The sequence below is a fragment of the Herpailurus yagouaroundi genome, unplaced genomic scaffold, assembly GCF_014898765.1.
Source record: "Herpailurus yagouaroundi ecotype Mexico unplaced genomic scaffold, PumYag 67569, whole genome shotgun sequence".
NCBI classification, from domain to species: Eukaryota; Metazoa; Chordata; class Mammalia; order Carnivora; family Felidae; genus Herpailurus; species Herpailurus yagouaroundi.
The window spans coordinates 2025431-2042695 of NW_024420375.1; the positions used below are offsets into that span (position 1 = coordinate 2025431).

General features: G+C 36.7%; 1 protein-coding gene and 1 pseudogene across 5 annotated transcripts in view; both read left to right on the top strand.

Moving 5' to 3' along the window:
- EDA (ectodysplasin A) overlaps positions 1-17265 on the top strand; it is a 445999-nt gene that overhangs the window by 317351 nt on the left and 111383 nt on the right. The window lies entirely within an intron of this gene.
- On the top strand, positions 15145-16754 carry LOC121025265 (keratin, type I cytoskeletal 18-like; annotated as a pseudogene).

Consider the following 17265-nt stretch of genomic DNA (forward strand, 5'->3'; position numbering starts at 1 on the left):
AGCAAGCCTGTCATTCAGAATAGAAGGAGAGATAGTTTCCCAGATAAACAAAAACTAAAGGGAGTTTAACCACTATATCAGCCCTGCAAGAAATATTAAAGGGGACACTTTGCATGGGAAAGAAACAACAAAAGCACAAAAAAAAACAGAAAAGAATAGAGAAAATCTCCAGAAACAATAACAAAGTATGTAATAAAATGGCACTTAAATACATATCTATTGATAATTACTGTGAATGTAAATGGACTGAATTCTCCAATCAAAAGACTTTGGGTATCAGAATGGATAAAATGGATAAAACCAACAAGGTTTGGACACTTGGGTGGCTCAGTCAGTTAAATGTCCAACTCTTAATTTCAGCTCAGGTCATGATCTCACAGTTCATGAGTTCGAGCCCCGCATCAGGCTCTGCACTGACAGAACATAGCCTGCTTGGGATTATCTCTCTCCCTCTTTCTCCACCCCTCCCCCACTCATTCTCTCTGTCTCTCTCTCTCAAAATAAGTAAATAAACTTTAAAAAAAAACAAGACTCATCTATATTCTGCCTATAAAAGACTCATTGTAGAGCTAAAGACACCTACAGATTGAAAGTGATGTGGTGGCATACAGAAAAATAAATTCAAAACGAATGAAAGACCTAAATGTGAGATGGGAAACCATCAAAATCCTACAGGAGAAAACAGGCAGCAACTTCTTTGACCTCAACTATGCAGCTTCTTACTAGATGTGTCTCCAGAAGCAAGAGAAATAAAAACAAAATTAATTATTGGAACCTCATCAAGATGGAAAGCTTCTGCAGAGTGAAGGAAACAATCAACAAAACTAAGAGGCAACCAATGGAATGGGAGAAAATATTTGCAAATGACATATCAGATAAAGAGTTGGTATCCAAAATCCAAAGAACTTATCAATCTCAACACCCAAAAAACAAATAATCCAATGAAGAAATGGGCAGAAGAGATGAGTAGACACTTTTCCAAAGAAGACATCCAGATGGCTAACAGGCACATGAAAAGATGCTCAACATCTCTCATCGGCAGTGAAATAGAAATCAAAACCACAATGAGATACCACCTCACACTGGTCAGAGTGGCTAAAGTTGCACTGTTGGTGGGAATAGAAACTGGTGCATCCACTCTGGAATACAATATGAAAGTTCCTACAAAAATTAAAAATAGAACTAGCCTACAACCCAGCAATTGCACTACTAGGTATTTATCCAAAGGATATAAAAATGCTCATTTCAAGAGACACATGCACCCCAATGTTTATAATATCACTATCAACAATAGCCAGATTGTTGGAATATTACTCAATGATCAAAAAGAATGAAATGTTGCCATTTGAAATAACATGGATAGAATTAGAGTATATGATGCTAAGTGAAATAAGTCAGGCAGAGGGACGCCTGGGTAGCTCAGTTGGCTGGGTTTCTGACTTCAGCTCAGGTCATGATCTCACAGTTTGCAGGATCGAGCCCAGCATCAGGCTTTGTGGCATCAGGAGCCTGCTTTGGATTCTGTATCTCCCTCTCTCTTTGCTCTTCCCTGCTCGCTCACGCACTCTCTCTCTGTCTCTCTCTTAAAAATAAATACACATTAAAAAATTTTTTTAAAAAAAGAAAAATAAGGCAGAGTACAAGAAATATAATTTCACTCATATGTGGAATTTAAGAAACAAAACAGATGAACATAAGGAATGGGAAGGAAAAATAAGAGAAAAACTGAGAGAGAGGCAAACCATAAGAGACTCTTCAATACAGAAAATAAACAGAGTTGCTGGAGGTGAGGTGGGTGGTGAGATGAGCTAACTGGGTGATGGACATTTAGGAGTCTACTTGTTGGGATGAGCACTGGGTGTTACATGAGTAATGAATCACTAGGTTCTGTTACTGAAACCAATAATACACTGTATGTTAACTAACTTGACTTTAAATAAATAAATTTAAAAATAAATAAATGAATATATCTCACAGCTAAAAAAAAACAACAAAAGAATGGTATGTCAAGAATCTGCATTTTTAAAAAGCTATGCAAGTGATTCTTATGGCCACTGAAGTTTGAGAACTAGCGTGGAAGGAGACAAGCACTCTCATATATTGCTGAATAGAGGACAAGTCAATTGTACTTTATTGGAAGGCAGTTTAGTATAAACCCTGTCAACCAACCCTAAAATAACTAAAGTATTAGATAAACTGACCCTCTATTCTCTCTATAAAACACACTGCTGGCCAGGATCCTTTGAGTCCTTTATACCAGTAGACTACTCTTTGATCTGCTCTTGACATTTTGAATTTTCTGCTCAATAAGAGTCAGTGTTTTTTAAATACTTTTATGCCAATTGTACTTGTTGTCTAATTATGTTATTTATTCAGTATTATGTAAAAGAAAAAGAGATGTTTCAGGGAAAACTAATTTGAATGCTTTGGATAGATTGATTACAAAGACACATCACACACATAAAATTATCAAATTAGGAGTAAAAGATTGGAAGAGGAGTATACATTTTTTGAGTTCTTGCTCCATCTTAAAAAAAAGGGAGAAACTAAATAGCCTATACATTTCATTGAGGATGTCACTTATCCAAGGAAGATTACATGGAACTTTAATCATGGGTCCCATTGTCAACAAGAACAACAATATATTCCGTAGTCCAAAAATGAAATCTAAAATTTCATCTAAATTAGTGAATGGATATGCATTTATATTTTTTTTTCAACGTTTTTATTTTTATTTTTGGGACAGAGAGAGACAGAGCATGAACGGGGGAGGGGCAGAGAGAGAGGGAGACACAGAATCGGAAACAGGCTCCAGGCTCTGAGCCATCAGCCCAGAGCCCGACGCGGGGCTCGAACTCACGGCCACCCAGGCGCCCCAATATATACATATATCTTAAGAATTTTACTTTTACTTTAAAAATATAAATGCAGGGGCGCCTGGGTGGCGCAGTCGGTTAAGCGTCCGACTTCAGCCAGGTCACGATCTCGTGGTCCGTGAGTTCGAGCCCCGCGTCGGGCTCTGGGCTGATGGCTCAGAGCCTGGAGCCTGTTTCCGATTCTGTGTCTCCCTCTCTCTCTGCCCCTCCCCCGTTCATGCTCTGTCTCTCTCTGTCCCAAAAATAAAAATAAAAACGTTGAAAAAAAAAAAACTTTTAAGATATATGTATATATTGTATATGTGTATATGTCTGTATAACTGTGTGTATACATATGTATGTAATAATATACATAATATTTTCATGATTCCCCTCTTTAGCCACCTATTTTTATTAATAGGCCATTTACCAGCTTTTATCTCTTTGGTTAAGAGTGCTTCTGTCAAAATATCCACATTCTTGGATCCAGTAAATGTGTATCTAGGAGCTTTTTCTACAATTGATCTTAGCCAAAAGGATGAGAAGAAGCAATGGAACTTTTTCTTTTTTTTTTTTTTCAACGTTTATTTATTTTTGGGACAGAGAGAGACAGAGCATGAACAGGGGAGAGGCAGAGAGAGAGGGAGACACAGAATCGGAAGCAGGCTCCAGGCTCTGAGCCATCAGCCCAGAGCCCGACGCGGGGCTCGAACTCACGGACCGCGAGATCGTGACCTGGCTGAAGTCGGACGCTTAACCGACTGCGCCACCCAGGCGCCCCAGCAATGGAACTTTTTCTAAATAAATTTCATTAGTCAGTTATCATAATGATGGGTATATATAAATATATAGATATATGTATGTGTCTATGTGTGTATTCATGTAGGCATTGATTACACTAGCAAAACCTTAGAATCTTCCCAAATATCCATCAATGGACATTTGTTGAATATGTTATCCATTCCATGGAATATTATGCAGAACCATCAAAAATATCAAAACAGATCTATTTTGTTACTTATATAGTAACTAGGAAACACTGTTCAAGTTATATTGTGAAGTGTTAAGTAAGAGTTACATTCACATAGAAAAATGTCTAGAGTATTTATATTAAAAAATTCACAGTGGCTTTCTCCAGAAGACAGTAGAAATTCAAGTGATTTTCCCCATTCTGTTTATCTCTAATTTCTAAAAGGAATATGTATTGCCTAGTTGCTAAAGATAATAAAAGACAAATGAAAGATTAAAACAAAAATAAAAAATAAAGTGAGGGAATGGAGAATCATTTATCATGCTAATTAACATCAAAAGAAAGCCAGAGTAGCAATACTTGTATCAGACAAACTGGATTTTAAACCAAAGACTGTAATGATACGAAGGGCACTATATCATAATAAAGGGATCTATCCATCAAAAAGATGGATAAATTGTAAATATTAATTTAACAAGTGTAAATATTAATGCCCCCAACTTGAGAGAACCCAAATACAGAAAATAGTTAATAACAAACATAAAGAAGCTCATTGTGGGGCGCCTGGGTGGCGCAGTCGGTTAAGCGTCCGACTTCAGCCAGGTCACGATCTCGCGGTCCGTGGGTTCGGCCCCGCGTCGGGCTCTGGGCTGATGGCTCAGAGCCTGGAGCCTGTTTCCGATTCTGTGTCTCCCTCTCTCTCTGCCCCTCCCCCATTCATGCTCTGTCTCTCTCTGTCCCAAAAATAAATAAACGTTGAAAAAAAAATTAAAAAAAAAAAAAGAAACTCATTGATAGTAATATAGTAATAGTAGTGTTTGTTGATGCCCCCCATATATCAACAGACAGATCATCTAAGCAGAAAATCAAGGAGACAATGTCTCTGAATGACACCCTCGAACAGATGGACTTAACAGAACATTCCATCCTAAAGCAGCAGAATACACATACTTTTCAAATGCACATGGGACATTCTCCAGAATAGATCACATACTAGGTCACAAATCAGGCCTCAATAAGTATAAAAAGGCTGAGATCATATCATGCATATTTTCTAATCACAACACTATGAAAATTGAAGTCAATCATAAGAAAAAATTTTGAAAGACCACAAATAAATGGAGGCTAAAGAATATGCTACCAAAAAATGAATGCTTCAACCAGGAAATTAAAAAAGAAATAAAAAATACATCAATACAAATGAAAATGAAAACACAATGGTCCAAAACTTTTGGGATGCAGTAACAGTGGTCATAAGAGGGAAAGATATACCAATACAGGGCTACCACATGAAGCAAGAAAAATCTCAAATACACAACCTAACCTTACAGTGTAAGAAGCTAGACAAACAACAGCAAATGAAGCCTAAAGCCAGCAGAAGGGAAATAGTAATAAGTAGAGCAGAAATAAGTGATAAAGAAGCAAAACTAAAATAGTAGAGCAGATCAATGAAACCAGGATGTGGTTCTTAGAAAAAATTAAAAATTTATTGTCTGCTAGCTAGACTTATGAAAAAGAAAAGAGGAAGGATCCAAATAAATAAAATCATGAATTAGAGGGGAGAAATCACAACCAATACTACAGAAATAGAAACAATTACAAGCGTGTATTATGAAAAATTAGGTGCCAACAAATTGGGCAATCTGGAAGAAATGGATAAATTCCTAGAAACATGTAAACTAACAAAACTGAAACAGGAAGAAATAAAAAAAATTTGAGCAAACCAATAACCAGCAATAAAATTGAATCAGTAATCTAAAAACTCCCAACCAAAAGAAGTCCAGGGACAGATGACTTCCAACTGGAATTCTACCAGATATTTAAAGAAGAGTTAATACCTATTGTTATCAAACTATTCCAAAGAATAGAAATGGAAGGAAAACTTCCAAACTCATTTTATAAGGCCAGCATTACCCTGACTTCCAAAAAAGAAAAAAACTCCACCAAAAAAGGCCAATATCCCTGATCAACATGGATGCAAAAATTCTTAACAAAATAATAGCAAATTGAATCCAACAGTACATTAAAAAGTATTTTTTTAATTTTAATTATTTTAAATGATCATTAAAAAAATTATCAATTGGGATTTATTCCTGGGCTGCAAGGGTGACCCAATATTTGCAAATCAATTAATGTGATATACCACATTAATAAAAGAAAGGATAAAGAACCAGATGATACTCTCAATAGATTCAGAAAAAGCATTTGAGAAAGTAAAGCATACATTCTTGTAAAAACCCTCAATAAAGTAGGGATACATAAAGGGAACCTACCCCAAAATCATAAAGGTCATAGTAAAAAAATCCACAGCACATATCATCCTCAATGGGGAAAAACTGAGAGTTTTTCCTCTAAGGTCAGGAACAATACAGCAATGTCCACTCTCACCAATGTTATTTAACATAGTACTGGAAGTCTTACCCTCAGCTATCAGAAAAGAAGAAATAAAAGGTATCCAAATTGGCAAGGAAATCACACTTTCACTATTTGCAGACAGCATGGTACTCTGTAGAGAACCTGAAAGACTTCACCAAAAAACTGCTAGAACTCATAAACAAACTCAGTAATTCATATGATACAAAATCAGCATACAGAAATCTGTTGCATTTCTATATACCAATAATGAAGCAGGAGAAAGAGAAATCCAGGAATTGATCTCATTGACAATTGGACCCAAAGCAATAAGATATCTAGAAATAAACCTAACCAAAGATGCAAAAGATTATACTCTGAAAACTATAAAGCACTGATGAAAGAAATTGAAGATGACACAAAGAAATAGAAAGACATTCCATGCTCATGGATGGGAAGAAGAAATGCTTTTTAAATGTCTATACTAATCAAAGCAATCTACACATTTAATCCCTATGAAAATGCAAACAGCATCTTTCACAGAGCCAGAACAAACAATTCTAAAATTTGCATGCAACCAGAAAACAAAACAAAACAAAACAAAACAACTCCGAATAGCAAATGCAATCTTGAAAAGGAAAAGCCAAGGTGGAGGCATCACAATTCCAGAGATCAAGCTATATTACAAAGTTGTAGTGATCAAACCAGGATGGTACTGGCACAAAAACAGACACATAGTTCAATGGAAGAGAATAGAAAACCCAGAAATGAACCCACAACTACATGTCAATTCATCTTTGACAAAGCAAGAAAGAATATCCAATAGGAAAAGACAGTCTCTTTAAAAAATGGTGTTAGAAAAACTGGACAGCAGCATGCAAAAGAATGAAACTTGAACACTTTCTTACACCATTCACAAAAATAAGTTCAAAATGGATCAAAACGTAAATGTCAGACATGAAACCATCAAAATCCTGAAGGAAAACAAAGGCAGTAACTTCTTTGACATCAGCCATAGCAACTTCTTACTTGATACATCTTCAGACACAAGGGAAACAAAAGTAAAAACGAACTATTGGGACTTCATCAAGATAAAAAAGCTTCTGCACAGTACAGGAAACCGCAAAACTAAAAGGCAATCTTTGGAATGGGAGAAGATATTTGCAAATGATATATCTGATGAAGGGTTAGCATCTAACATCTATAAAGAACTTATAAAACTCAACACACATAAAACAAATAATCCAGTTATGAAATGGGCAGAAGACATGAATAGACATTTTTCCAAAGAATATATACAGATAGCTAACAGACACATGAAAAGACACTTAACATCACTCATCATCTGGGAAATAGAAATCAAAAGTATAATATACTATCAACTCACACCTATCAGCATGGCTAAATTAACAGAGGAAACAACAGGTGTTGGTAAGGATGTAGAGAAAGGGGGAAAGGGGAGAACCCTCTTGCCCTGTTAGTAGGAATGGAAACTACTAGTGGAAGTGGAATGGAAGCAGCTCTGGAAAACAGTATGGCAGTTCCTCAAAATGTTAAAAGTAGAACTACCCTAGAATCCAGCAATTGCACTACTAGGTATTTACCCAAAGGATACAAAAATAAAAGGCCAAAGGGATACATGCACCCTGATGTTTATAGCTGCATTATCAATTATAGCCAAAATATGGAAAGAGCCCAAATGTCCATTGACTGATGAATGGATAAAAAAGTGGTAGTATATATATAGAAGGCATATGCAGCACTTGGGTGGCTCAGTCAGTTAAGTGTCCTACTCTTGGTTTTGGCTCGGGTCATGATCTCATGGTTCGTGAGTTCAAGCCCCTGCACTGGGCTCTTTGCTGACAGCATGGAGCCTGCTGGGGATTCTCTGTCTCCCTCTCTCTTTGCCTCTCTGTCTCTCTCAAAATAAATTTTAAAAGAATGGAATATTACTCAGCCAAAAAAAATGAAATCTTGTCATTTGTAAGTAGATGAGTGGAGCTAACGTGTACTATGCTAAGGGAAATAAGTCGTTCAAAGAAAGACAAATACCATATGGTTTTATTCATATGTGGAATTTAAGAAATAAAACAGATGAACATGGTGGAACAAAGGGGAGAAACTAACCAAAAAAAAAAACAGACTCTTAACTATAGGGAACAAACTAAGCATTGCTGGAGGGGTAGTGGTCAGGGGAATTGGTTAATTGGCTGACAGGTAAAGGAAGGCACTTGTGATGAGCGCTGGGTGTTTATGTAAGTGATGAATCACTGTATTCTACATCTGAAACTAATATTACACTGCATGTTAACTATCTGTAATTTAAATAAAAACTTGAAACTAGAAAAGTTTCACTTAGGCATCCTACATTTGAGTTGTCTATTACACAACAAAGTATGTACATTAAGGAGGCAGGTGGATATATAAGTCTACATCGTATATCACTGTATCTCAAGAGAATAAGCTGACTGCTTTATAAAAATAAATAACTTCTCTTTCAAATAATAACTTCTCATTCAAAAGTGAATCTATAAACTGAACACAGGAAAATGTAGGATGGGGTAAGCAAATCAGAGTGGATGCCGTAAAAAAATAAAACAACCAGATGTTGATTCTAAATCCAGAAGTTACTGATAAATTATAATAAAAATTTAGTTACCCACCTCATATTTGCATCGCAATTGTCAATGAAAAAGTCATTTACTTTGAACATTTAAGAACATGACAAAGATTTCAGTGAGAAAATATTTTTCAAAGGTCAAAAATAGGGATAAGTTTAAAAAGAAACAGGAAAATTAGTTCTATTTCCTTTATACATTTTTTGATCTGTTGCTATCCTTTAATTTCACTTCAATTCCCAAAACTTTATGTTGTTGTTATTTAACACGCCTCTAGGCACTACCAGAAAATTTATAAAGATTAATAAGACCCTCAGAGAAGCTTACACTTTAATGAGGAAGCAGTTACATTTATAGGCCGTAGGTAAAAATAAAGCAAAGGTAGACTGGTCAAAGAAGGTCCTGGAGTTTTACCTTATACAGCACCAGCACATAGAATACACCCAAATATTTGTTAAATGAATGACTGAGAAAACAAATGGGGAAAAGAAGGAGTCTAGATTTCTATTTAGGAACTATAGAAATTAAGCTTGATGATCTTCACTAATCCCTATGGGAGAAAAAAATTTGACAAATAGTTGATTCACACTTTAGAGAAGTAAAGTATGTAGTGATCCTTAGGAACCTGCCTAAATTCACCAAGAATAAATCAAGCTATAGAAATCTTTTTTCTTGTTTTCACTGGACTACTAAACTAGTTGATTATAAGCACGGGCATAGTATACCTTTCCTTTAAAACTGTCAGTAGCCATATTCAGGACATATCCAATCTTTTTGACCTGCCATTCAAGAAATTATTGGATTCATTCATCTCAGTTTCTTCTTTTGGATTACTCTATAAATGAAGGCATTGAATAGGAAGCAAGAATCCCAAACAAAGGGTCAGTTCTCCTCCAATATGAAGCATTTGATACAGGTTCAAAGTTAATTTTTGCTAATTACATGAAGTCTTTTAGCTGTCTTGTTCTGTGAAGAAAGCATGATCCCTTCATTGTAGGTGTTGTGAGTCACAATTGTTCCAGAAATCTGTGCCAGGATTTCCTGCTGAGACCCATCCTTGTGATGTGTTTCCGAAGTAATAATAGCTCTAGGTGACTTGCTTGGTCATCTTTTGCTGGGTTCTCCAGAAATCTGCAGAATTTTATTTTCTAGTTAGAATGAAATGTAGAGTATATTCAGACTGTCATGAGGTCTTAGTATCACATAATATGAATTCAGAATTCCCATGGAGGTGGTTTCCATATTTCATAAGTTTTATTATAAAACCATCTGTTCCCTTCCTGTAGGAACATTTTCAGGAGTCAATCAGAATATTAGTATCTGTCCACAACAGACCTCCTCCCATATTTCTGACCTAGTGAAAGAATAAAAAAGTGAAGCATGGTGTAATAGAAAAGATACTAGCCTGAGTCGCAATTTCTGGATCCCAATCCTGATGTCATTGCCACCTTAGCAGCCATGTGACCTTGGAAGAATGACATCCCTCTGAGCTTCAGTTTCCATAACTTTAAAATAGGGGAAAATTAGCTTTGCTTACCTAATGCTATTGTTGTAATAATCAAAAGTGTTAGTGTATGCAAAAATGTGTCAGAAATTATTAACTGCTATTACTATATTCTCTCCAGAAAACACATATAATAGCATGGTGTTCCAGATATTTTAGACACACATTCATTAATTCATAGATAGTCCATTATATATCACTTCTCAGCCTTTTGGGTAAAATTAAGTATAGATAACACATTACATTTTTGCAAATATACGCCCTTTCAACCAGATTGTCTCTTGTTGTGCTCACTGATTGTATCCAAGCCCATAGGAAGAAGCCTCCAAGCCTCAAACTATGGTCTACCTCATAACAAGACATGATCACATATGTACAGTTCTGTGTGATTCTCTTACTGTCTGTCTGGCTGTATATATGTGTCCCTTTTTGTCAGTATCTCTTCTTTGTAGTTTACTTTTAGACAGATCAAAAAAGTATCCTTTTTTGCTATTATAAAAGAGTAAAGTGGAGAAACAAGATGGAAATATATCCTTTTTCCTTTGTTTCTTTTTTAAAAATTTTTTTAACGTTTATTTATTTTTGAGACAGAGAGAGACAGAGCATGAACTGGGGGAGGGTCAGAGAGAGAGGGAGACACAGAATCCAAAACAGGCTCCAGGCTCTGAGCAGGTCAGCACAGAGCCCGACGCGGGGCTCGAACTCACGGACCGCGAGATCATGACCTGAGCCGATGTCGGCCGCCCAACCGACTGAGCCACCCAGGCACCCCATCCTTTGTTTCTTAACAATAACCATGAAATAGGGCATAGCTACCATTAAATTGATACAGATGAATATGAAAGGCTATGGCCTCAAAGAAACAGACTTTGTACCTATACAAATGTTAGTTAGAATTAATATGTGCCCTCAGTCTAGTATTGCTCTTATATTGATTGCTTTTCAGTAAGCCATCTCTGTGGTGTTATCAAATGAGAGAGACTAAAATCATTTTGAGAGCCTACAAGGGCTTGTTCACGAGACTAACTTAAAGCTTTTGAGAGTTTACCATGTGTGTACACTTGAAAAGGATTGTTGATTTCAGATAGAGAGTCCCCAAGGTTGTCTACTGGTCATGAAAGCCAACAGCATAAGTGCCCACAGCAGACCCCTCTGGAAAATGGCTTTCTATCAAATAAGTCATTAAGTAAGCTAAAATGTCTTAGCTTGCTCATACTCCTAAATGCCCTTTAAAGCTATATTTTCATTGATGGGACTAGCTCTGCAATAGATGATCTCCATAAGCTTTTGCCACTGCCACTCAGTTGACAAGCATTTTTAGAATACCAACTACCTGTAAGACATTGTACCAAGCTCTACAGTTGATATAGCTACCAAATTCCTTTCCTCAGTACCTAAGTCCTAAAGTGAACTGAGTGTAAAAGTTAGTTAAATACTAGGCTGCTTAAAAATATTTATGAACTTTTTGAATTAAAAAATAATATATACTCATAACAAGCATAAGTAATTCAGCATCATGTAAGGTAAAATGTGAACATGCCTGCCTTCCATGAGAAAATGCTGTAAAGGTCAGATATCTTTGAGGAATTTCTTGCCTAAAAGAGGTCAGAGGCCCACTTGACCTGAGGTTCACTAACGGTACTTCTGGTCTGCCTCACTCTGTCTTAAATTCCATCTAGTTATTTGTTTCTAAATATTATGAAAAATGATGAACTTTAAGTCAGGAGACCCTGATTATAGTCCCAGTTCTGCTATTAGCATACTAGCATGATGATCTTGGGTAAGTCTTTACTTCTCTGATCATAGTTTTTTATAAAGGTTAAACTAGAATCAGTGACTCTCGACTCTGGTGTAACAATTCATAATCATCTAAGGAGGTTTCTTCAAGGTATACACAGCCCTGGACATTCTGACCACTCTGCACCCCATTAAGAACATTATAGTGAGAATATTATTACTGATGAGATCATATCATATTCCTCAGATGTATTAGGGTAAGAAAAAAATGTTTAGCTACTAGAACAGGTGATCTAATTGTTTCCTTCTAATTCTCTTATAGTTTGTTCCTAACTATTCCTGATTTCTATAATATAATGATAATATCTAAGGTAGTTTTAGTCAATTAGATATGTTTACACGATTAAATACTCAGGGTTTCTTTCAGTTTGGATGGTGAAATTTAAATACTCAGGGTTTCTTTCAGTTTGGATGGTGAAATGAGCCTTTTCATTAGCGTCCGTAAAGAGACTCAGTAAGGATTAAGAACATGCATATGGTTTTAAGAAGTGAAGGCTATAAGAAGGTTAATCTCTTGGCTAAGTGTTAAACTGTCAGCTCCCTTTGTATGGCTTCTCAAAATATCACAGGCAGATGTAGATGTGTAGGCAGATGGCTCCTGTTGAATTTGTAGTGGATTACTTATGCAACACTGCCTTACTCTAGATTCTACTCCTAAACCTGGAGGGCCTCTTTTGTCTTACAAGTGAGGAGCTACTAGAGCTTCCTTCTTTTTTTCATTCATTCATTCAAATAAATTATTGAGTAAATGTTTGAATAAATGTTTATTGCTCTCTCTTTGGACAACTAGGGACACAGAGTTGAACAAGACCCTACCCTCATCAAGCTCACAGTTGGATAGTTTCAACATAGTATAGTAACTGATATAATAGGGTAAGCACCGTGGTGCTAAGGGACACAACAGTACCTGATCTACACCTGGGAGGTCAAAGAAGTTCTCCTAATGGGGGTGACATCTGAGCAGCAACCTGACTGATGCTAAAGAGTTAGCCATGTGAAGGTTTGAGGGAAGGGTAAATGAAGGAGGCTTAGAGTAAGAGGAGCTTGGTTCATTTGAGGAACCAAAACAAGTTTGTATGGTTAGTATAGATTTCTAAAGAGGAAGTGATAAATGAGCTGGCCAACAGGGCACAAATCATACAGGAACTTGGAATCCATTTTTTTTTGGAGCATGTAAATCATCCTAAAGGCAATGGGGTAGCACAAGATTAATGTCAAAAATAGATTATATGGAAAATATTTTCAAATGCTAAATGCATATACTATGATCCAGCAATTCCACTTTTACTTCTAGACATACTCACATGTGGGAAATCATTTATCAACAGTGGTATTCTTTGCTGTAATATTTGAAAGAGCAGAGAATTGGAAATAATGTAAATGCCCATTATTTAGGAAATGGTGAAATAAATTATGATAAATCTATAACTGGTAACTGGTTGCTTGGAGGAAGAAAACTGAGTGTTTAAAGTTGCAGTGAAGGGAAATTTAACTTAATTTTCATATTTCTGTATCTTTTGAATTTTTTATTGTTGTAATTATTTTTATTTTTGAACTTTTTTATTTTGTTAATGTTTTATTTATTTTTGAGAGAGAGAAGGAGGGAGAGGATCGAAGTGGGCTCTGCGCTGGCAGCAGAGAGCCCAAGGCGGGCTCAAACTCACAAACCGTGAGATCATGACCTGAGCCAAAGATAGATGTTTAACTGACTGAGCTACCCAGGTGCCCCTCTTTTGAATTTTTAAAATATCTACATGTATTACTAATTTAAAATAAGAAAATTAATTTTTTAAATAAATAAAACATGTATGATATGTCCTTTTTCTACCCCTCACCCAAATACATTAGCAATAATTTTATAATATAATAGCATCCTATGCTAATTAGAAGGTGGGAAAAACCAAAAATTTGTGGAAAGAATATAAATTGTTTTTTCCCAGCTTTATTGAGGTATAATTGACAAATGAAAATTGTATATACTTAGGGTATACAATGTGATATTTGATATACATATATATTGTGAAATACCACAAACTAATTAACATTTCCGTCACCTAACATAGTTCCCTCTTTTTTTGTGATGAGAACACTTAAGATCTACTCAGCAAATTTCAAGCATAATATATACAGTAATATTAACTATAGTCATCATGCTATGCATTTTTCATCCTCCATAACTGAAACTTTGTACCCTTTGACCAATACCTCTGCATTTCCCCTAACACCCAGCTCCTGGTGACCATTTTATTCTGCTTCTATGAGTTTAATTCTTTAGATTCTACATATAAGCAATATCATGCAGTATTTGTCTTTCTAGTATCTGGCTTATTTAACTTAGGGTAATGTCTTCCAGGTTCATCCTTGTTGTAAATGGCAGGGTTTCCCTCTTTTTTTAAGCTGAATAATATTATATCACATCTGTGTGTGATCACATTTGCTTTTTCCATTTATTTGATACTTAGGTTGTTTCCATATGTTGGCTATTATGACTAATGCTGCAACAAACATGAGAATTTAGATATCTCTTCAAGATACTGATTTCATTTTCTTTGTATATACACCCAGAAGTAAGATTGTTGAATTACGTGGTATTTCTAGTTTTAACTTTTGAGGAAACTATTTTCCATAATGGTTGTACTGATTTACATTCCTACCAACAGTGCACAAAGGTTCCCTTTTCTCCACATCCTAACAAACACTTGTTGTCTCTTATTTTTTTTGATTAGAGCCATCCTAACAGGTGTGAGGTAACATCCCATTGTGGTTTTGATTTGCATTTCCCTGGTGATTAGTGATGTTGAGCATCTTCTTATATATCTGTTGGCCATTTGTAGGTCTTCTTTGGAAAACTGTCTATTCAGGTCCTTTGCCCATTTTTAAATCAGTTTGTTATTATTTATTTCATTTTTATTATTATTTGCTATTGAGTTGTTTGAATTCCTTACATATTTTGGATATTACCCCTAACCAGATATATATTTTCCCCCATTTCATAGGTTGTCTCTTCACTCTGTTGATTGTTTCCTTTGCTGTGCAGAAGCTTTTTAATTTGATGCAATTCCACTTGTGTGTTTTTGCTTTTGCCACCTGTACTTTTGAGATCATATCCAAAAAATTATTGCCCAGGCCAGTATCAAGAAGCTTTTTTCTGACAGCCTGATCCTGAGCCCTGGCATCTTGTCTTCCTCCCTGAACAGCATGAGCTTCACCATTCACTCTACCTTCTCCTCCAACTATTAGTCCCTTGGCCCTGTGCAGTTGTCCATCCATCAGATCTTGCCTGTCAGCAGTGTGGCCAACATTTATGAGGCACCAGGGACTCAGGCTCCTGGATCTCTGTGTCCTGTTCCACCAGTTTACAGGGTGGCTGGAGGTCTGGGGGTCTGACTACAGGGATGACTGGGGGCCTGGTGTGCATAGGGGATATCCATGGTGAGAAGGAAATCATGAAAGACCTGAATGACCACCCATCCTCCTACTTAGAGAGGGTGAGGAGCCTGGAGGCTGATAATCAGAAACTAGAGTTTAAAATCTGTGAGCACCTGGAAAAGAAGGGACCCCAGGTCAGAGAATGGGGCATTACCTCAAGACCATCGAGCAGTTGAGGGCTCAGATCTATAGAAATTCTGTGGGCATTGCCTGCACTGTTCTGAAGACTGACAATGCTTGTCTTGCTACTGATGACTTCAGACTCAAGTATGAAACAGAGTTGGCCATGAACCAGTCTGTGGAGAATGACATCCATGGGCTCTGTGAGGTCATCGAAGATACCAATGTCACTCAGCTGCAGCTGAAGATGGAAATTGAGACTCTCAGGGAGAAGCTGCTCTTCATGAAGAAGAACCATGAGGAAGAAGTAAAGGGTCTACAAAACCTGATTCACAATTCTAGGTTGACTGTGGAGTTGGATGCCCCCAAATCTCAGAACCTCAGCAAGATCATGGTGGACATCCAGGCCCAGTAAGACAAACTGGCTCAGAAGAACTAAAAGGAGCTGGACAAGTACCAGCTTGGTCCCAGAAAATTGAGGAGAGCACCACAGTGATCACCTCACAGACTGCTGAGATAGGAGTGGCTGAGATAATGCTCATGGAGCTGATACATGTGACTCGCTCCTGGGAAATCACCCTGGACTTCATGAGAATCTAAAGGCCAGCTTGGAAAACAACTGAGGGAAGTGGAAGCCTACTCACTGTGCAGATGGAACAGCTCAATGTAGTCCTGCTGCACTTGAAGTCAGAGCTGTCCCAGACTTGTTTAGAGACACCCAGGAGTTCAAGGCCCTGCTGAACATCAAGGCCAAGCTAGAGATTGAAATTACCACCTACTATCACCTGCTGGAAGACAGAGGATTTCAATCTTGGTGACACCCTAGACAGCAGAAATTCCATGTATACCATCCAAAAGACCACCACCTGCAGGTTTGTGGAGGGCAAAGGGGTGTCTGAGACCAATGACATCCGTTTTGAGGCTTTGAGGCAGCAGAATCAGTGTACCCTTTGGGGAGCAGGAGACCAATAAAAAGTTCATGTTTTCCCTATGGTTGCTTCTAGTAGTTTTACAATTTTAGGTCTATGTTTAGCTCTTTAATCTATTTTGAGTTGATTTTTCTGTCCCGTGAGGTAAGGGTCCAATTTCATTCCTTTGCATGTGCATATCCAGTTTTCCTAGTACCATTTATTGAAAGACTATCCTCTCCCCATGGTGTGCTCTTGGCATCCTTGTTGAATATTGGTAGCCTGTAAATGCATAATTTATTTCTGGGCTTTCTATTCTATTCCATTGGTCTATATGACTGTTTTTGTGCCAGTACCATACTGTTTTGTTTACCATACCTTTGTAATATGTTTAGAAATCAGGAAATGTAATGCCTTCAGCTTTGTTCTTTTGGTTTAAGATTGGGCTATTCGGGGCCTTTTGTGGTTCCATATGAATTTTAGGATTGTTTTTCCTATTTCTGTGGAAAAAATTATTGGAATTTTGACAGAGATAGGATTGAATCTTTAGGTGGCTTTGTATAATATGAACATTTTAACAACATCAATTCTTCCAATCTAAGAATACAAGGGTATCTTTCTACTTTTTTGTGTGTCTTTTTCAATTTCTGTTATCAGCATTTCATAGTTTTCAGTGTACTGATATTTCACTTCCTTGGTTAAATTTATTCCT